The sequence below is a fragment of the Oncorhynchus mykiss genome, chromosome 2, assembly GCF_057628025.1.
Source record: "Oncorhynchus mykiss isolate SJ-2025 chromosome 2, ASM5762802v1, whole genome shotgun sequence".
Classification (NCBI taxonomy): domain Eukaryota; kingdom Metazoa; phylum Chordata; class Actinopteri; order Salmoniformes; family Salmonidae; genus Oncorhynchus; species Oncorhynchus mykiss.
This window is the reverse complement of record NC_143023.1, coordinates 51,768,489-51,790,270: the sequence shown is the minus strand read 5'-3', so window position 1 is coordinate 51,790,270 and position 21,782 is coordinate 51,768,489. Positions and strand designations below refer to the sequence as shown.

Sequence of the window (21,782 nt, the reverse complement as noted above, 5' to 3'; positions counted from 1 at the left end):
TCCATCACAATATGTGCGTTGTTTATGGTACGATTACGATATGGTAATGGAGACCATCACATTTTTCCATTTGGAATTTGTTGTTAGTAAACCCATGTACATAATATGGGGTATAGTGCATGGAAGTATATTAGAAGTAAATGAATCTAGTCTGCTGAGCTTTGAGAGCATGGGATGCTGTAACCAAAGGAGACAACGGGGAAATGATCTCCCATTACCTTCCTTGCCACCTTCTTCTTCTTCTTCTTCTTCTCTCAGAAAGCAGAGGGGGGGGGGGGTGATTTTCATATATCAACAAAAGAGGAGGGAGGAGGAGAAGCCTCCTTTCTTCTTTCCTTGAGCGTCCCACTCACCTCCCCTCTATTTATTAAATCAAAGAGCACATGAACGCTTTATTAAATGGGAAATATTGAAATTCAGGCATTTCTGTTTGCTCTCCACTCCTCCGCTCTTAAATTGATTTCATGCTCAGTGGTATCTGCATGGGAAATAATGTGCTGAATTATTAACCAGAATAATAGGAGGGGGAAATCTCAAGCGGAGGACAACGGGTGACTAACTAAGAATCTTCCCAGAGATAAATGCTGTCCGTCTATCATCTAACAACTTTACACAAGGGGGGAAGGTCCATTGTATTATCACATGAAAATGGTAGCAACAATTGGGGATTAAACATTCTGATTACATAATACACTGGTGTTTGTCCTCAGATGTACTTTATATTAATCCAAATTGATTGATTTTGTGAGCACAATTAGGCCAAAATTAAGTCAAACCCAGCATAGTGGTGTTCATGCCAAGTCTTTGTTTACAAACTACTGCCCATGGTAGTAACACACACTTATTATTTTGAAAAATAATCTCCCATTAGGGGAAGTCTATTAGTTGTAGCAAGTTTTTACAGTAAACCATTATTGCATTATTGACTGGAGTTTAGATTTTGAAAACTTTTACAGACTATGAAACAACGATAAACCTTGTTGATTTGTTTTCTTCCAAGAGTGACTGAAATACGTCAAGGAAATTAAATCATCCCTTTCAGTAGGGAGTCTAAAGTTAGCTTATTTTGATTCATACCATACTCCATAGTCTCTTCCAAAGTTCTTTATGATATAAATCTTTAAAAACAAAAACAAAATTTGAACTTTTACACTCTTACGTAACCAGTATTCTCTCCTAACAAACATGAAACACAGCAATAACAAACGAGCAGCAAACGACTGTAAATTGGGAGCTGAAAAGGGATCTAGGCAAAAAGCTTTCAATCTGGCTCGCGATGACAGAGACTCGTTTTTAATCTAATAGAGAGCATTTGAGCAGTAAATTAGCATGTTTATGGAGAGGAGGCAGTAGTCCCTAATCCCTGACTGGCATGAGCATGAAATGACAGAGTGAGTCCTCCTACACAGTGGTCTCACATGGCTGTATCTCTCTACTGTTAGAGCTAGCACACTCCCACCATGTCTTAACTCACACAGCTGCCCCATGTCATGAGATGACCAACTTTACTCCCACACGGTCCATATACGAACAGCCTGAGAAATGCTCATATTCTCTGAATTGCAAAAACAACCAATATTTATATCACATGTAAGTGCGACAGGTTAGGTTTAGGAATACTGTTGAGTGGTTAGGGTAAGTGGCTCATGCAAGATTTGGTCCTGGGTTTCGAGATTACCTCTAGTGTGTTAACACACCGGCCACAACTGCCAGCTGCTATGTCCCCCAGTCCTCTCTCTCTCGCCATCTAAGATACAGTCCCTGAGAGATGAGGAGAGATGGCGAACGAGCGAGTGAGAGAAAGTGTCCCCAGGACACAAAGGAGTCTGAGGAGGTTATACTCTCATTACTTTCAGTATCACACACGCACACACACATAATGTCACAGCATTACACTACTGGTGTGATTTACACCCCAAGAATGGAAGTTGGAGTCTGTTTGTCCCTAAGGGACTGAATTACCAGTCAGTGACTGCATACAGTACATGTTACCTAGAAACACACAATGGTCTCTGCATTTTCATTCTTAGACTATTATGAAGCATTATCTTTATACATTTCAAGGAAAACTGAGAAATTTTACAGAAAGCCATAATGAAGTGACAAACTTATGCACTTCACTGGACAAGAAGGTTGTTTAGAAGCCTCAATAATATTAAAGATACATCAAAGTTTAGGGCATGTTTAATAATGCTGCAGAACCATTTTATACAACGTGCAGAGGAAATTAATTCTGCCACGTCCAATTTCACAACATTCCATACACCTTTTTTTCTGCAAATAAGTGACATGGAAGGTGTTTCAGATCACAGGGGTGTGAGGAACACACACTCCATCAATAACATTTGCACCTCAGGCAGATATGCAGCCTGATTTCACACACACTGTTTTGTATGCCTTTGCTTTACAAAGCAGCTCCTTTTCTAGCCGTCAGAGAACAGTGATAGTTTGGCAAAAATCTCAACACACACACAGCCTTTTGATAAAATGTCGTAGCTTTGAACTACAGAGCTGTGAACAGTTAGGAGCCCAAAATGGATGCAAAGCTTTTGCTAAATTGTCTTTTAGAATAGCTAAATGCACAAAAGTTATTCACACTTGACAGTGTATGAGAAAGACAGTTTGTAGCGAGACTTGTTGAGAGCTTATGGTAGAAAAACAGAAAATATATTATATTATGCACTGGTCATGTCCTATCTACTGAAATACCTTTGAAATGTTTTGTCAGATCTCACTGCAAGTGCAATTGACCTCTCACAACAATAACACTACCTCACACATACCAAGACACACACACGCACACACGCACACATGCACACGCACACACACACACTTTGGACCTAGAAACAGAGTCCTTGCATAGTGAAACATCGAGAAAGGGGAATAAGACAGGATGGATTTGCAATGAAGGTCTACAGTAGCCTCAACAGCAGTCTGTAGGGTAGCACAAACGTGTAGCCAGGTGACAGGTAGTTTCCGTCCTCCTCTGAGAACATTGACTTCAATACAAAACCTAGGAGGCTTGTGGTTCTCACCCCCTTCATGAGTATTTATGACAACTTCTGGAGGACGTCCTCCAACCTATCAGAGCTTTTGGATCAGAGAATGAATCTAGTACTGAAAGAATAAGGCACAGATAGCTAGCACTGCAGTGAATAAAATGTGGTGAGTAGTATACTCAAAGATAAAGACCATAGTTGAACAGTTTTGAACAAATTAATTTCTTCAAAAATGAAGAAGCAAGAGAGAGAGAGCTAGCTGTATTTCATATTTTTTTTCACGTTTAACTTACTTAGCTACCCAATGCAGATAGCTAGTTCAGCCTACTCAAACACCCGAATCAAACAGAGAGGGGTGCTATGCTATCTAGCTGGCTATGGCTATCCAACACTGTAACTCTTCCAGATCAAGGTAAGCTTTTAGTTCTATTAATTTATTGCCACCGGGGCTTGCTGGTGTCACTGCTAAACTGCATGATTGTAGGGGGTTTACTAATGCGCTAGTTCTAGTAGCTATGTTGACTTGACGTTAGCTAATATGGTGACAATGATGTAGGCTGTGACTAGCGGTTAGCGGTTATGATATGAAGGTTTGGCATAGCTAGGTTAATTCGCCTGGTCACAGACAGCTGAGGTCCTCAAGCCGAAGGGAAAAGGTGAGGAGGAGAGTGCATAGATGTGAAAAGGAATTATCCAAAGATCAAAGAGATCATGCTGTATGAATGTGGCTGCTATGAAAGTGAACTGTGTTTGTGGTGATCAGGAGTGTATTCATTCCTCCGATTCTGTTGAAAAACTTTTCTTAAAACCAGTTGCATCTCTAGGGGCGCTATTTCATTTTTGGATAAAAAACGTTCCCGTTTTAAGCACGATATTTTGTCACGAAAAGATGCTCGACTATGCATATTCTTGACAGTTTTGGAAAGAAAACACTCTGAAGTTTCAGAATCTGCAAAGATTTTGTCTGTAAGTGCCCCAGAACTCATTCTACAGGCGAAACCAAGATGATACGTCAAACAGGAAATGAGCAGAATTTCTGAAGCTCTGTTTTCTAATGTCTCCTTATATGGCTGTGAATGCGACAGGAATAAGCTTAGACCTTCTGCCATTTCCCCAAGATGTCGGCAGCATTGTGACGTATTTGTAGGCATATCATTGGAAGATTGACCATAAGAGACTACATTTTCCAAGTGTCCGCCTGGTGTCCTGCGTCGAAACTGGTGCGCAAAGCCATGTGCAAGTATTTTTCCATTTGATTGAGAGGGGAAACCATGCTTCCACGAACGATATATCATCAAAGAGATATGTGAAAAACACCTTGAGGATTGATTGTAAACAACGTTTGCCATGTTTTCAGTCGATATTATGGAGTTAATTTGGAAAAAAGTTCACGTTTTGAGGACTGAATTTTCAGGTTTTTTTGGTAGCCAAATGTGATGTACAAAACGGAGCTATTTCTAATACACAAAGAATCTTTTTGGAAAAACTGAGCATCTGCTATCTAACTGAGAGTCTCCTCATTGAAAACATCTGAAGTTCTTCAAAGGTAAATGATTTTATTTGAAGGCTTTTATGTTTTTGTTGAAATGTTGCGTGCTGGATGCTAACGCTAATGCTAACGCTAAATGCTACGCTAGCTAGCTACTTTTACACAAATGATTGTTTTCCTATGGTTGAGAAGCATATTTTGAAAATCTGAGATGACAGTGTTGTTTACAAAAGGCTAAGCTTGAGAGATGGCATATTTATTTCATTTCATTTGCGATTTTCATGAATAGTTAACGTTGCGTTATGGTAATGAGCTTGAGTCTGTATTCACGATCCCGGATCCGGGATGGGGAGATCAGAAAGGTTAATTAAACGGAAGAAAACGGAACGAAATGGGATAAACATACCTGAACTTATGATTACACCCTATATAAACTAGATGCATTCAAGAATGTGCAATGCAGTTTAGAATGTGTCAATGTCTGTCACCTTGATTACTTTCATTCATAGGCTAGGTTGTAGCAACCTCATGATGAGTATATAAAAAATGTAGTATCATGTAGTAGCCTAAACCTATCAATGTCACGTTGAGCTGGGTGAATGGAATATGAATGACAGTCATCTAATATGCTGTAATGGAAATAAAGCCATGCTCAAGAAAAAAGAAATGTCCTTCCTCGTCTTAAACGGCACCGATCGCCACTGATTGGCACTCTGGTGTTGAACATGTTGATTTAAAAAAGACACTAAATTAGGGATCCGACACTTTTTTTCATTTTTCACCTAAAATTACATGCTCAAATCTAACTGCCTGTAGCTCAGGACCTGAAGCAAGGATATGCATATTCCATTTGAAAGGAAACACTGAGGTTTGTGGAAATGAGAAATTAAATGGAGGCGAACATAACACATTAGATCTGGTAAAAGATAATATAAAGAAAAAAACATGCTTTTTTCGTGTATCATCATCTTGAAATGGAAGAGAAAGGCCATCATGTATTATTCCAGCCCAGGTACAATTTAGATTTTGGCCACTAAATGGCAGCAGTGTATGTGCAAAGTTTTAGACTGACCCAATGAACCATTGCATTTATGTTGAAAATGTTGTATCAAGACTGCCCAAATGTGCCTAATTAGTTTATTAATACATTTTCAAGTTCATAATTGTTCTCCTCATGGCATTATTTCACTGTTAGATTAAGGTCACAAACTGAAATTAGGGGAACTATTTGAATTTTTGCAACCAGGAAATGGCGGAGAGATTTCTGCATTGTGCACCTTTAAAGCTTGTCCCCCTGGAAGAGGGCTGAGAGGAAATCAAAGTGTTTGTAAAGTTTGTGTACTATCTTCCCACTGGGCACAAAACTAGACGTTGAACTGACGTGCCCAGTGAGATGGCCTGTTGCTTTCATCTTGTTTCAAGATTTTGTCATCCTGCAGCTAATATGTTTTATTTCCACTTATAACATGGGAGAGGAGTTGCAATCTACTGCAGATATAGCACGCAAAGTTCTGTCATACTTTCCAGGTTTATACCCAAACAGTTCGAGCTTCTAATTTTAAAACTTAATCTCTCCAGAAATAAATCTTTCACTATTGCCTTCTGTTTTAGACCCCCCTCAGCTCCCAGCTGTGCCCTGGACACCATATGTGAATAGATTGCCCCATCTATCTTCAGAGTTCGTTCTGTTAGGTGACCTAAACTGGGATATGTCTAACAACCCCGGTAGTCCTACAATTTAAAACAGATGCCCTCAATTTCAGACAAATTATTAAGGAACCCACCAGGTACAACACTAAATCCATAAACATGGGCACACACATAGATATTATCCTGACCAACTTGCCTTCCAAATACACCTCTACTGTTTTCAATCAGGATCTCAGCGATCACTGCCTCATTGCCTGCATCCGTTAACTTCTTATGGCTGCAGGGGCAGTATTGAGTAGCTTGGATGAAAGGTTCCCAGAGGTGCCCAGAGTAAACGGCCTGCTCCTCAATCTCAGTTGCTAATATATGCATATTATTAGTAGTATTTGATAGAAAAAAAATCTAAAACTGTTTGAATGATGTCTGTGAGTATAACAGAACTCATATGGCAGGCAAAATCCTGAGAAGAAATCCAGGAAGTGAGAAATCTGAGGTTGATATATTTTCAACCCAGGCCCTATTGAATTCACATTGGGATATGAATAAAGTAGCACTTGAATGAGGCTTCTTCTGTGTTGTGGGACTGAATAAGAGCTGAATGAGTCAGGTTACTGGCAGAGAGCCATTTCCTGGTCATGCGCATTCCACATGATATTGCCCTGCGTTCCATTGCTCCTCTAGAAAAAGGAATTCTCCGGTTGGAACTTTATTGATTCTATAACTTAGTTTGAAATGTTTCTTCGACCTGTAATATACGTTTTTGTCCGAAGTAATGCACGAGCGTTTGGATATGTGTACCTAACGCTAACAAAAGTAGCTACTTGGACATAAATAACGGACATTATCGAACAAATCAAGCATTTACTGTGGAACTGAGATTCCTGGGAGTGCATTCTGATGGAGATCATCAAAGGTAAGGGAATATTTATAATGTGATTTCTGGTTTTTGTTGACTCCAAATTGGCAGCTAATTTGATTATTTTTCTGAGCACTGTCTCAGATTATTGCATGGTTTGCTTTTTCCGTAAAGTTTTTTTGAAATCTGACACAGCGGTTGCATTACGGAGAGGTATATCTATAATTCCATGTGTATTATCATCTACATTTACGATGAGTATTTCTGTTGAATCGATGTGGCTATGCAAAATCACTGGATGTTTTTGGAACTAGTGAACGTAACGCACCAAAATAAACATGAACTTTATCAAACAAAACATACATGTATTGTGTAACATGAAGTCCTAAGAGTCATCTGATGAAGATCATCAAGATTAGTGATTCATTTTATCTGTATTTGTGCTTTTTGTGACTCCTCTCTTTGGCTGGAAAAATTGCTGTTTTTTCTGTGGCTTGGTGGTGACCTAACATAATCGTCTGTGGAGCTTTCACTGTAAAGCCAATTTGAAATCGGACACTGTGGTGGGATTAACAACAAGATTACCTTTAAAACATTATAAAATACATGTATGTTTGAGGAATTTTAAATATGAGATTTCTGTTGTTTTGAATTTGGCGCCCTGCACTTTCACTGGCTGTTGTTATATCATCCCGTTGACAGGATTGCAGCCCTAAGAAGTTTTAAGGGACCACCCCTCATCACTGTCAAACGCTCCCTAAAACCCTTCTGCGAGCAGGTCTTTCTAATCGACCTGGCCGGGTATCCTGGAAGGATATTGACCTCAATCCGTCATAGAGGACACCTGGTTGTTCTTTAAAATTGCCCAAGCATCCCCAGCTTCCCCTTCACCCAAATCCAGATAGCAGATGTTCTGAAAGAGCTGCAAAATCTGGACCTGTACAAATCAGCTGGGCTAGACAATCTGAACCCTCTCTTTCTAAAATTATCCGCCACCATTGTTGCAACCACTATTACTAGTCTGTTCAACCCCTCTTTCGTATTGTCTGATATTCCTAAAGATCGGAAAGCTGCCGCGGTCATCCCCTTCTTCAAAGGGGGTGACAGTCTAGACCCAAACTGTTACCGACCTATGTCCATCCTGACCTGCCTTTCAAGTCTTCGAAAGCCAAGTTAACAAACAGATCAGTGACCATTTAGAATCCCACCGGCCAAGGCTTTCGACTCTGTCAATCACCGGATTCTTATCGGCAGACTCAACAGCCTTGGTTTCTCAAATGACTGCCTCGCCTGGTTCACCAACTCCTTCTCAGATAGAGTTCATTGTGTCAAATCGGAGGGTCTTTTGTCCGGACCTCTGGCAGTCTCTATGGGGCTACCACAGGGTTCAATTCTCGGGCCGACTCTTTTCTCTGTATATATCAATGATGTCGCTCTTGCTGAGGGTGATTCCTTGATCCACCTCTACGCAGACCAATCAATCAATCAAATGTATTTTTAAAGCCCTTATTACGTCAGCTGATGTCACAAAGTGCTGTACACAAACCCAGCCTAAAACCCCAAACAGCAAGCAATGCAGGTGTAGAAGCACGGTGGCTAGGAAAAACTCAATAGAAAGGCTAGAATCTAGGAAGAAACCTAGAGAGGAACCAGGTTATGAGGGGTGGCCAGTCCTCTTCTGGCTGTGCTGGGTAGAGATTATAACAGAACATGGCCAAGATGTTCAAATGTTCATAGATGACCAGCAGATCTTCTAAATCAGCGGTTGCTGATGACAATTATCCCGCTTAAGGGATGGGTAGCGTCATTGTTAACTTAACTACTTATCATTGGTATTGACACACAAACACTAACTCTCAGCTTATAGAAGCAATTATCCCGCTTAAGGGATGGGTAGCGTCAAGAATTAACAAGCCAGTATTGTGTAGAGAATCGTCGTACCATCTAAAACGCTGTGAAATATATTCTCCATGACCAAAAAAATATATATATTTTCTGGTGTTTGAAGCTGTTGATCCAAACCGAGAGTAAAAGAAGCATAAACTAAACTTAAGAACGGGAAGCATAGAAATAGCTAATATAGAACATATCTACTGCTTCTTAGACTTGCTTTCAATGAGAATGATATATCTATAACTCACATTTTCTATGTGAATTTGGTCGCGTTGCTCAAAAAGTTACATATTGTAGCTTTAAATGTGAATGACACGCATACTAACCTTTGCCATGCAAAAAAACTTGCAGAGCAACAGTAACATTTCAATATGCTCTAATGAAAATGGCCTGTAATTTTCATCATAGCTACACTTCAACTATGACAGACAAAATGAGAAAAGAAATCCAGAAAATCACATTGTAGGATTTTTAATGAATTTATTTTCAAATTATGGTGGAAAATAAGTATTTGGTCAATAACAAAGGTTTATCTCAATACTTTGTTATATACCCTTTGTTGGCAATGACAGAGTTTTCACACACTGTTGCTGGTATTTTGGCCCATTCCTCCATGCAGATCTCCTCTAGAGGAGTGATGTTTTGGGGCTGTTGCTGGGCAACACGGACTTTCAACTCCCTCCAAAGATTTTCTATGGGGTTGAGATCTGGAGACAGGCTAGGCCACTCCAGGACCTTGAAATGCTTCTTACGAAGCCACTCCTTCGTTGCCCAGGCGGTGTGTTTGGGATCATTGTCATGCTGAAAGACCCAGCCACGTTTCATCTGCAATGCCCTTGCTGATGGAAGGAGGTTTGCACTCAAAATCTCACGATACATGGCCCCATTCATTCTTTCCTTTACACGGATCAGTCGTCCTGGTCCCTTTGCAGAAAAACAGCCCCAAAGCATGATGTTTCCACCCCCATGCTTCACAGTAGGTATGGTGTTCTTTGGATGCAACGCAGCATTCTTTGTCCTCCAAACACGACGAGTTGAGTTTTTACCAAAAAGTTATATTTTGGTTTCATCTGACCATATGACATTCTCCCAATCTTCTTCTGGATCATCCAAATGCTCTCGAGCAAACTTCAGACAGGCCTGGACATGTACTGGCTTAAGCAGGGGGACACGTCTGGCACTGCAGGATTTGAGTCCCTGGCGGCGTAGTGTGTTACTGATGGTAGGCTTTGTTACTTTGGTCCCAGCTCTCTGCAGGTCATTCACTAGGTCCCCCCGTGTGGTTCTGGGATTTTTGCTCACCGTTCTTGTGATCATGTTGACCCCAAGGGGTGAGATCTTGCGTGGAGCCCCAGATCGAGGGAGATTATCAGTGGTCTTGTATGTCTTCCATTTCCTAATAATTGCTCCCACAGTTGATTTCTTCAAACCAAGCTGCTTACCTATTGCAGATTCAGTCTTCCTAGCCTGGTGCAGGTCTACAATTTTGTTTCTGGTGTCCTTTGACATTTCTTTGGTCTTGGCCATAGTGGAGTTTGGAGTGTGACTGTTTGAGGTTGTGGACAGGTGTCTTTTATACTGATAACAAGTTCAAACAGGTGACATTAATACAGGTAACGAGTGGAGGACAGAGGAGCATCTTAAAGAAGAAGTTACAGGTCTGTGAGAGCCAGAAATCTTGCTTGTTTGCAGGTGACCAAATACTTATTTTCCACCATACAGTGCCTTGCGAAAGTATTCGGCCCCCTTGAACTTTGCAACCTTTTGCCACATTTCAGGCTTCAAACATAAAGATATAAAACTGTATTTTTTTGTGAAGAATCAACAACAAGTGGGACACAATCATGAAGTGGAACGACATTTATTGGATATTTCAAACTTTTTTAACAAATCAAAAACTGAAAAATTGGGCGTGCAAAATTATTCAGCCCCTTTACTTTCAGTGCAGCAAACTCACCAGAAGTTCAGTGAGGATCTCTGAATGATCCAATGTTGACCTAAATGACTAATGATGATAAATACAATCCACCTGTGTGTAATCAAGTCTCCGTATAAATGCACCTGCACTGTGATAGTCTCAGAGGTCCGTTAAAAGCGTAGAGAGCATCATAAAGAACAAGGAACACACCAGGCAGGTCCGAGATACTGTTGTGAAGAAGTTTAAACCCAGATTTGGATACAAAAAGATTTCCCAAGCTTTAAACATCCCAAGGAGCACTGTGCAAGCGATAATATTGAAATGGAAGGAGTATCAGACCACTGCAAATCTACCAAGACCTGGCCGTCCCTACAAACTTTCAGCTCATACAAGGAGAAGACTGATCAGAGATGCAGCCAAGAGGCCCATGATCACTCTGGATGAACTGCAGAGATCTACAGCTGGGGTGGGAGACTCTGTCCATAGGACAACAATCAGTCGTATATTGCACAAATCTGGCCTTTATGGAAGAGTGGCAAGAAGAAAGCCATTTCTTAAAGATATCCATAAAAAGTGTTGTTTAAAGTTTGCCACAAGCCACCTGGGAGACACACCAAACATGTGGAAGAAGGTGCTCTGGTCAGATGAAACCAACTTTTTGGCAACAATGCAAAACGTTATGTTTGACGTAAAAACAACACACCATCCCCACTGTCAAACATGGTGGTGGCAGCATCATGGTTTGGGCCTGCTTTTCTTCAGCAGGGACAGGGAAGATGGTTAAAATTGATGGGAAGATGGATGGAGCCAAATACAGGACCATTCTGGAAGAAAACCTGATGGAGTCTGCAAAAGGCCTGAGACTGGGACGGAGATTTGTCTTCCAACAAGACAATGATCCAAAACATAAATCAAAATCTACAATGGAATGGTTTGAAAATAAACATATCCAGGTGTTAGAATGGCCAAGTCAAAGTCCAGACCTGAATCCAATCGAGAATCTGTGGAAAGAACTGAAAACTGCTGTTCACAAATGCTCTCCATCCAACCTCACTGAGCTCGAGCTGTTTTGCAAGGAGGAATGGGAAAAAATGTCAGTGTCTCGATGTGCAAAACTGATAGAGACATACCCCAAGCGACTTACAGCTGTAATCGCAGCAAAAGGTGGCGCTACAAAGTATTAACTTAAGGGGGCTGAATAATTTTGCACGCCCAATTTTTCAGTTTTTGATTTGTTAAAAAAGTTTGAAATATCCAATAAATGTCGTTCCACTTCATGATTGTGTCCCACTTGTTGTTGATTCTTCACAAAAAAATACAGTTTTATATCTTTATTTTTGAAGCCTGAAATGTGGCAAAAGGTCTCAAAGTTCAAGGGGGCCGAATACTTTCGCAAGGCACTGTAAAACAAAACAGGAAAAGCGTGATGAACATAACAAAAACAAACCAATACTACCTTATGACAGAGGCTACTGAGGGCTATATCAGGTTGTTGAGGAAGTTCACGTTTGCATGACAATGGGGAGCAGGTGTGTGCAATGTGGGTTGCCAGGTCCGGTGGTAGGGAAACTACCGACGTTGAGCACCGGGGGGAGGGAGCAGGAGTAAGCATGACACTGATTTAGCGAGCTAGCAACTGCAGAACATAAACACAAACAGACCAGAAACATACAAGTTTTTCTGAAAATGATGTTTTGCAAAATAAGTTATTTGATTGGTCTGAAGCCAAATCCAAACTGGCCTCCATTGGGGGACGTTTTGCGACACCGGGATATCCCACGCTGATTGGCAAATTGTTTCACAATTTTTTTAGCAAGGGAGGCCAAATGCTAAGGCATGTTATACTCTTTTGGTCATGACAGAATCAGATACATGTCCTACACATACTTAGACAGAGGGGTGCTGTTTTTCCCTAGCTCAGATGATTTCTCTGGTGAGATTCAACCACTTGCAAAGTGACGGAAAATTATGAAAACACAGAGACAAAAGCGAAACTATTTTAAAATGCATTTATTTGTCAAATATTTGGGGAAGCCTGGCTTCCCTTGGCATCCATGAATACACGCCAGTGCATGGTACACAGAATATCTCCCGAGTCTCTCCACCAAGCTACATCCAGCTACAACAGGAGAGGGTGGAACACAGGTTAATCTAGCCAACCCTACATGACACTGGTAGCTTCAAATGATACTGTGTTACTATTAACTTAGTAACACAACACAATAATTTATCCTTCTGTGTCTGACTTGCAGATGCATGACTAAATGTGTTGATGCTGTAATATTTCAAAGATATTGTATTAGATTGAAGGTTAATACTGTTAACTACATACAGTATATAGACATTTTCAGAAAAAGCAGATCCTTACAGTTAGCCATCTATGTTGCAATTATAGTTCATTGCCATTTGACCAATGTAGAGTGTGAGAGATCTCATCTCTTTATCTCTGCAGCAGCTTGCTCTCACCCTGTCTTGGCAGCCAGGCACTGCAACAGCTGGATAGAAGCAGCTGTGCATTAAAATCTTAACCAACATGCAAGTTACCCAGCTAATGTTAACTAGCTAGCTAAATACATTAGCATTGTTATGAATGGTTAATGATAATTAGCAAACAAGATAATATTAGCTAGCTAACTAACAGAGAGTTTAGCTGTCCAAAGGCTGAATTTCTTCTGGTGGCTTAGCTACTTGTTCATGATGTGTTCAACAACTTTAGCTAAATTATACAAGCTAAATTACCTGATCAGACATCATATTTTGATCATTTACTATGAGTGCAGCAGCTAGTGCAATGCGATAACATAACAGTTCAGTTGGTGAATGATTCGCAGTTGTCAAAATATTGTTTTTATGTTTGCACGACTAACCCATTCATATTCTGTAAATACCTTTAGAGCCTATTGACGATAGTATCTTCTGGCAGTGGGAGTTTTGTTAAGAGCACCGGTGCTTATTCTGAATGTTAAAACACATCGCTCATGGTACGGTTTTGGAAACATAACGAACGTACCCTTTCATATGTTTCCTACTTGATGACGAGCAGACATAGCAACATAGAATCACCAGATGTTTCAGACAGACTTGCATTTTACACCAGAGGCCCTCAAACTAGAAGGTTGCATCCTGTGGGACCTTCGGGCTCCGACATAGATCATTGTGGCGTGGTTGGCATTTTTCAAGCTGCAGGCGGGAGCCTGGGGTCACACACAGACAACTTTGGGATGATAATATTGTCTTGTCCCACAGATTATTTGGAAAAGGTCACCTTTTTGCCGCATTAGTCACACACTCTCAGCATTCACCGCTACCTCTCCTCTCCTAGTTGGGCGAGCAAGATCAAGTGCTCCCATATGTGTCGTCTCAATTAAATAGAGTAGAATGCATGGGCGGAGAATCATGTGGCACCTGCAAGTTGTAATAGTAGAATGCACAAGGTGCATTTTTGATATTAGGTAGTGTATCATCAGTTTTCATGTCAGTCATTGCCAGTAGCGGTGTGTGGGTAAAATCACTGGGGAAGCCAAGACAGAAAAAAAGCCATAGTACAACCTATGTGTTGTGATAATTGCGTTGTTTGCTCTATGACCTGTTAGTTCATATGCTTTGCAACTGTGAAAAATAGGCCTATGGCAGAGACATTAAGAAGACACAGAATACTGTACATTCAACCACACCTTTGTTTCATCACAAAACTAGAGAGCAACCTCTGTCCGGCGAAGTCCTATAAGCATATTGCATGTAACAAACAGTTACATGACCTTCAGCATGGTCAAGCAAGTTAGTGTTTCCGACATTTTCGGACTACCAAACAACTATTGATTTAGAACCATGGAGAGTTACCGCAAGTCGCAAAGAAATCAGGAGCTGCCTCCACTATTCCAGCACCATTTCAACTTCAACATCATCACATTACCTTTGCTTAGTCTTATACAGTGACAACTAAAAGATACCAAAAACAATTGAGTCCTATCAACATAAGCTAAATATCACGTGGCTGTCCATGGATCTAATGTGTGTCATACCCTGACCATAGTTTGCTTTGTATGTTTCTATGTTTTGGTTGGTCAGGGTGTGAGCTGGGTGGGCATTCTATGTTACATGTCTAGTTTGTCTATTTCTATGTTTCGGCCTAGTATGGTTCTCAATCAGAGGCAGGTGTCATTAGTTGTCTCTGATTGAGAATCATACTTAGGTAGCCTGGGTTGCACTGTTTGCTTGTGGGTGATTGTCTATGTCAGTGGCTTGTGTCAGCACAGGTCTATTTTGTAGCTTCAAGGTCGTCATATGTTTATTGTTTTGTATGCAGTGTCAGTATTTTCTTTATTAAAGATTTACCATGGACACTTACCACGAGGCATTTTGGTCCGACTCTCCATCACATAAAGAAAACCGTGACAGAATCACCCACCACAAAAGGACCAAGCGGCGTGGTGACAGGCAACAGCAGCGAAAGGAGGAATGGACATGGGAGGTCGTTATGGACAGCAGGAGCATGGACTATACTACTTGGGAGGAGATAGACAGGTGGGCGGTCGACCCAGGGAGAGTGCCGGAGCACGCCTGGGATTCGCTGGAGCAGTGCGAGGAAGGTTATCGGAGAATGGAGTTGGCGAAGCAAGCACGGCGGCGCGGAAGGAAGCCCGAGAGTCAGCCCCAAAAATGTATTGGGGGGGGGCTCACAGGGAGTATGGCTATGCCAGGTAGGAGACCTGCACAAACTCCCTGTGCTTACCGGGGGGCTAGAGAGACCGGGCAGGCACCATGTTATGCAGTGGTGCGCACGGTGTCCCCAGTGCGGGTGCATAGCCCGGTGCGGTATATTCCAGCTCCGCGTATCGGCCGGGCTAGATTGAGCATCGAGCCAAATGCCATGAAGCCGGTTCTACGCAGCTGGTCTCCAGTGCGTCTCCTTGGGCCGGCTTACATGGCACCAGCCTTGCGCTCGGTGTCTCTGGTTCGCCTGTATAGCCCAGTGCGGGCTATTCCACCACGCCGCACTGGCAGGGCGACCGTGAGCATTCAACCAGGTAAGGTTGGGCAGGCTCGGTGCTCAAGAGCTCCAGTGCGCCTGCACGGTCCGGTCTTTCCAGTACCACCTCCACACCCCAGCCCTCCGGTAGCAGCTCCCCGCACCAGGCTTCCTGTGCGTGTTCTCGGCCCAGTACCACCAGTGCCAGCACCACGCATCAGGCCTAGAGTGCGCCTCGCCTGTCCAGCGCTGCCGGAGCCTTCATCCTCTCCAGCGCTGCTGGAGTCTCCCGCCTGTTCAGCGCTGCCAGAGCCTTCATCCTCTCCAGCGCTGTCGGAGTCTCCCGCCTATCTAGCGCTGTTAGAGCCTTCCTCCTCTACAGCGCTGCCGGAGTCTCCCGCCTGTTCAGAGCTGCCAGTCTGCAAGGAGCTGCCAGTCTGCATAGAGCTGCCAGTCTGCAAGGAGCTGCCAGTCTGCATAGAGCTGCCAGAGCTGCCAGTCTGCAGGATGCCGCCAGAGCTGCCAGTCTGCAAGGAGCCGCCAGAGCTGCCAGTCTGCAAGGAGCCGCCAGAGCTGCCAGTCTGCAAGGAGCTGTCACACCCTGACCATAGTTTGCTTTGTATGTTTCTATGATATTGGTTGTTCAGGGTATGAGCTGGGTGGGCATTGTTACATGTCTAGTTTGTCTATTTCTATGTTTCGGCCTAGTATGGTTCTCAATCAGAGGCAGGTGTCATTAGTTGTCTCTGATTGAGAATCATACTTAGGTAGCCTGGGTTGCACTGTTTGTTTGTGGGTGATTGTCTATGTCAGTGGCTTGTGTCAGCACAGGTCTAAATATTTTGTAGCTTCACGGTCGTCATATGTTTATTGTTTTGTATGCAGTGTCAGTATTTTCTTTAAAGATTTACCATGGACACTTACCACGCCGCATTTTGGTCCGACTCTCCATCACATAAAGAACCGTGACTGTGTGTATGTGTAGAAAAAGCATGTTGACATACCCTACTTGTAGAGAAACGGGAATGCCTTTCTCCTCTCTTTCATGTTGACAAAACAGTCTATTACTCTAATATAGTGCACGCTTTAATTTTTTGTTGTCCCAGGCTACCTCACTTAAATGCTTGCTCGCTAGCCTAACTTCCTTCCATGAGCAACGTTAGCTAGTTAACATAAGCCTTCTACATCTAGCTACAGCACATATTGAACTTCCATCTTCTCAGTCCAGGGGCACAATGTATGAAATTATGGTTGGATCAGATGCGCCATTATAATCATTGGCCAGTAGGGAGAATTAAGTAAAACCAGAAGTCCAAATCCTTATCTCCATCTGTGGCTAATTTAGGAAAGGGACAATTTTAGCTAGCTAAACACTGGAGGACAAAAAGACAACGAGATGCAACAATTCAAGTTCTGTGATGGACATATTTCTCTTGATGCGATAGGAGTGAAGCCAAATCCAAACTGGCTTTCTTTGACTATTTTTTTTTTTGATGCACCATGACCATTCACAGTTGACTTCAATAGCTCAATGCTAATGGGCTATTATTTTATACTTTTTTTATCAAGGGAGGCCAAATGCTTGCTGGCTTCCTTTGCATTCAATGCCAAGGGCGGCAACAATGTCATATGCTTATTTTCATTTGATCCCTTTTTCGTGATATCCAATTGGTAGTTAGTCTTGTCCCATTACTGCAACTCCCCTACGGTCTCAGGAGAGGTGAAGGTCGAGAGCCATGCATCCTCCGAAACACAACCCTGCCAAGCCGCACTGCTTCTTGGCACACTATTCGCTTAACCCGCAAGCCAGCCACACCAATGTGTTGGAGGAAACACTGTCCAGCTGATGGCCGAAATCAGCTTGCAGGCTCCCGGCCCACCACATGGAGTCGCTAGAGCACGATGGGACAAGGAAATCAAGGCCCGGCCAAACCCTGGGCCATTGTGCGCCGCCTCATGGGTCTCCCGGTCACAGCTGGCTGGGATTGAACCCTGGTCTGTAGTGATGTCTCAGTCACTGCGATGCAGTGCCTTAGGCCGCTGCACCACTCAGGAGGCCATAGGAAATAAGCTTAAAAGCTGGAAAATGTTCTTTCCACTAACAAGGGCGGATGAACAGTTTGTCATGAACAGTGCTTGTGCCCATAGAAATAGACAGGGTGTGCGGGATGTTACCCAATGCTGGAAGGGAGGCCAGTAATATAGCCCAGTAATATAGATAGCCTAATACAATCGGCCATGTGAAAGTCTCTGGTAATTTAAGTTATTTTTGCAAATATTGATATTGGCTGGCAAGTGAGCTGCATCACATATGCCTAAAATAACATTGCATGACTGAGGTTTGTTTTGGGGCAAGTTCTTGCGCGAGCGGGTGGGGTTCAGGACAGAAGCCAGAGGGAGCAGGAGGGTACAGTATGAAAATCTGCAGTGCGGGCTGGAGTGGCTTAAGAATTAAGTCCAGCGCAGACCTCTCCTCAAACTTCAAAGGAAAGCCTGTATCTTTTAGTTAGCTTCAGGGGAAACATTTCCAATACATTTGGATGCAAATAGTTTTGTGGCCTGATGAGATGGTTCTTTACCTGAAACCGGATGAGCCCTGGCATGGGATAGATGTAGGAAATGTAAACAATGGCTTTCAGTTTTTATGTTAGGAGGTGTAAGAAGGTGAGTACAGCTGGCTAGGTACCCATAATTTCCCATCTCCACTTTATGCTCTCTCAACATCACAATACATCTGGAGGCCATGAAGACTGATCTTGCAATGCAAATTGTGGGAAACAGTGAGGTAAGCAGTTTTTATTACTAACTACGCCTCTAACTAAAGGAGAGACCATTTAAAAAATCATTTGAAAATACTTTATATTTACACATGTAAAAGTTTATCAAGTGTTCACATAATTTGATCTTTCAAACAACTTCAACTCCCACATTTCTATATTTAGTTTTTGCTAACAGATGCTATCAAAAAGAGAAACTAAAGGCATAATATCACTTTTTTCAAAATGTTGATGAGAACGCTATTATTTATGATCATATTAAAGGGGCAATCTGTAGTTCAAACAATAACAAAGCCTTTACTCTGCGACTGTTTGCTAAAAAGCTAAGGGAAGGGGCCGGAGAAATGTAACCACTCAAATTCAGAAACATAGGCTGGGATCCAATCCGATCAGCGGTAAATCTGAGTTATAACGTGCCTGACATTAAAGGTAATTTCTGATTGAGTTGACATATGCAGCCAATATGAATGTGGTCTTCACAATGTCTTAACATTGCCTTTAAAAGGTGCAAAGCTCACAAAACATGATCGGATTGAATCCAGGCCATAGTTTTAACGATGTTTGGAGGCTATATGGTATTGTTTACGCTAACATTGTTAACAAACATTGGACTAAAAACAAGCTTTCTTTTGGGTTCTGATGAGGTATGGCAGTTGAACTAAGCTCATTGGTTGTTTATACATTATATTTTTCATGAATCAATGGGTATATATTATTAAAGGCCAAAAATGTATGTACAAATCGCAGATTGTGTCATGATCGTTGTAAGAAGCGGACCAAAGCGCAGCGTGGTGTGAATGCAAAATATATTTTAATGAAGACGAAAAACACAAAGTAAACTGAACAAACTAACGTGACTGCTACTGAAACATAGTGCTAACATGCAACTATACATAGACAATAACCCACGAACCACAATACAAAACAGGCTACAAAACAGGAGACAACGACAAACACCTGCCTCTGATTGAGAACTATATCAGGCCAAAACACATAGAAACAGACTAACTAGACATGCAACATAGAATGCCCACTCATATCACACCCTGACCAAACAAAACATAGAAACAAACAACTCAAATAATGGTCAGAGTGTGACAGATTGCCCCTTTAAACAGTACTTTAATAAAAAGCCTCATTCGTGGGGATAGCTCGCTGCATTGTCCAACATTAGTTTTCTTTTATCTGTTTTATATGTCTAAATATCCTTTATATTTCAAATTTTATAGACATCTGCTGTGGGTGAAAGTATTTTTTTGTTGTCCATCTGTATATATCCTGTGTATGGCTTGTGAAAGCCATTTGTATTAGACACCATAACATGTATTACTGTGGATATAATTCTCTTTTTTTCAGGCGCTTTAATTTTAGGGTTTTTGTTGCTTTTGACAGGTATAATTGATTATAGAATGTAACAGTTTTTATGTGATCCAGAGTTCAGGGTAAATGCATTTACCTGACACAGATTAGTTTAAACGTATATTATATGGCACCTAAGCAATCAGACCTTTCACTGTAGTTTCCTGAATGTAATTTCTTGGCGCCAATTTAATTGTCTTAAATGGGAAGTCGGGCCCTGCATATCTGGTGTGATGTAAAGTTCATTCCTCATGAATTCATTACCATTTTTTGGTCGGGGTAAGAGTTTAAACATGTACTTTGGGCTAATACATTACTTTTGTCATTATGAAAAGAGAAGGGATATATATTAAATGGTCGCATGCTGTTTTTTTGTTTAAGTTTTGTTCTTGGGCCATCATCATCATCGTCATCGTGATCAATACATTTTCCTCCTGCATGGCACTCACATACTACCACTATATTGCAAACTAAAGCACTGACAAATCCCCTTTGATGAGAAAAAACTTGAGTTTCTTGCAGCATACACTAGGGTGTTTGCTCACACATGATCTCTGTCTCCCCTGGTTTGGCACCTACTTGCTGAAACCGAATTGCAACTCGAATGGCATACTAGTGAACTTAGAGAGTCTCTGACTATCAGCTGAGTATGCTACATGTGCATGATTCCATGGGACAGCATGCTGTAACATTAATGGTCATGCACGAGTGGCAGATTTCATATACAGTCCAAAGTGCTCAGAAATTTGATATTTACGAAATTGCAAAATCAGCAACGTCGCTGAGTCAGCCTGGTATCAGCAGGTAAGTGTAAATCTGGTACGATTTATCTAAAATATAGGAATCAAGAAACATGATGGTTATGATGAATAAATTGCATTCAATTTTGGGAGATTAGCTTCACACTATTAATGCCTAGAAACAGGTGTCAAAGAACATGATGCCGAAGTGAATACATTACATTCAATGGGGGGAAGATTGGTGTTATAATATCGATGTCCAGAGATAGGCATCATGTCTCTGAAGCCTAGGTGAACACATTACATTAAATTAGATTGAAGCATAGATATGTGTCAAGACGTAGATATGTCTCTCTATATGTATTATTTATCTATAGAGAAGCACTTTTTTGTCTATTAAAATAACCTCAAATTTATCAGAAATACAGTGTAGACATTGTTAATGTTGTAATTGACTACTGTAGCTGGAAACGGCAGATTTTTATGGAATATCTACATAGCCGTACAGTGGCTGGCGAAAATATTCACCCCCTTGGCATTTTTCCTATTTTGTTGCCTTACAACCTGGAATTTAAATATTTTTTTTGGGAGGTTTGTATCATTTGATTTACACAACATGTCTACCACTTTGAAGATGCAAAATATTTTTTATTTTGGAACGTACAAGAAATAAGAAAAAAACAGAAAACATGTGTGTGCGTAACTATTCACCCGCCCAAAGTCAATACTTTGTTAAAGCCATCTTTTGCAGGAGTTACAGCTGCAAGTCTCTTGGGGTATGTCTCTTTAAAATGTGGCATCCACTGGGATTTTTGCCCATTCTTCAAGGCAAAAATGCACCAGTTCCTTCAAGTTGGATGGGTTCCGCTGGTGTACAGCAATCTTTAAGTCATACCACATATTCTCAATTGGATTGAGGTCTGGGCTTTGACTAGGCCATTCCAAGACATTTAAATGTTTCCCCTTAACTTTGTATGGCTGCAGGGGCAGTATTGAGTAGCTTGGATGAAAAGGTGCCCATTGTAAATGGCCAACTCCTAAGTCTCAGTTGCTAATATATACATATTATTATTAGTATAGGATAGAAAACACTCTGACGTTTCTAAAAATGTTTGAATTATGTCTGTGAGTA

General features: G+C 41.5%; 2 long non-coding RNA genes across 2 annotated transcripts in view; one reads left to right on the top strand and one right to left on the bottom strand.

Annotated features, from left to right (window-relative positions):
- The window catches only part of LOC149985141 (uncharacterized), a 714,490-nt gene that overhangs the window by 513,901 nt on the left and 178,807 nt on the right, over positions 1 to 21,782 (bottom strand). The gene's annotated exons all lie outside the window — the stretch shown is intronic.
- The window catches only part of LOC149985142 (uncharacterized), a 73,731-nt gene continuing 56,186 nt past the window's right edge, over positions 4,238 to 21,782 (top strand). The window contains exon 1 of the long non-coding RNA XR_016487077.1: positions 4,238 to 4,545. This is a non-coding gene — a long non-coding RNA (uncharacterized LOC149985142). The remainder of the gene's footprint in view (positions 4,546 to 21,782) is intronic.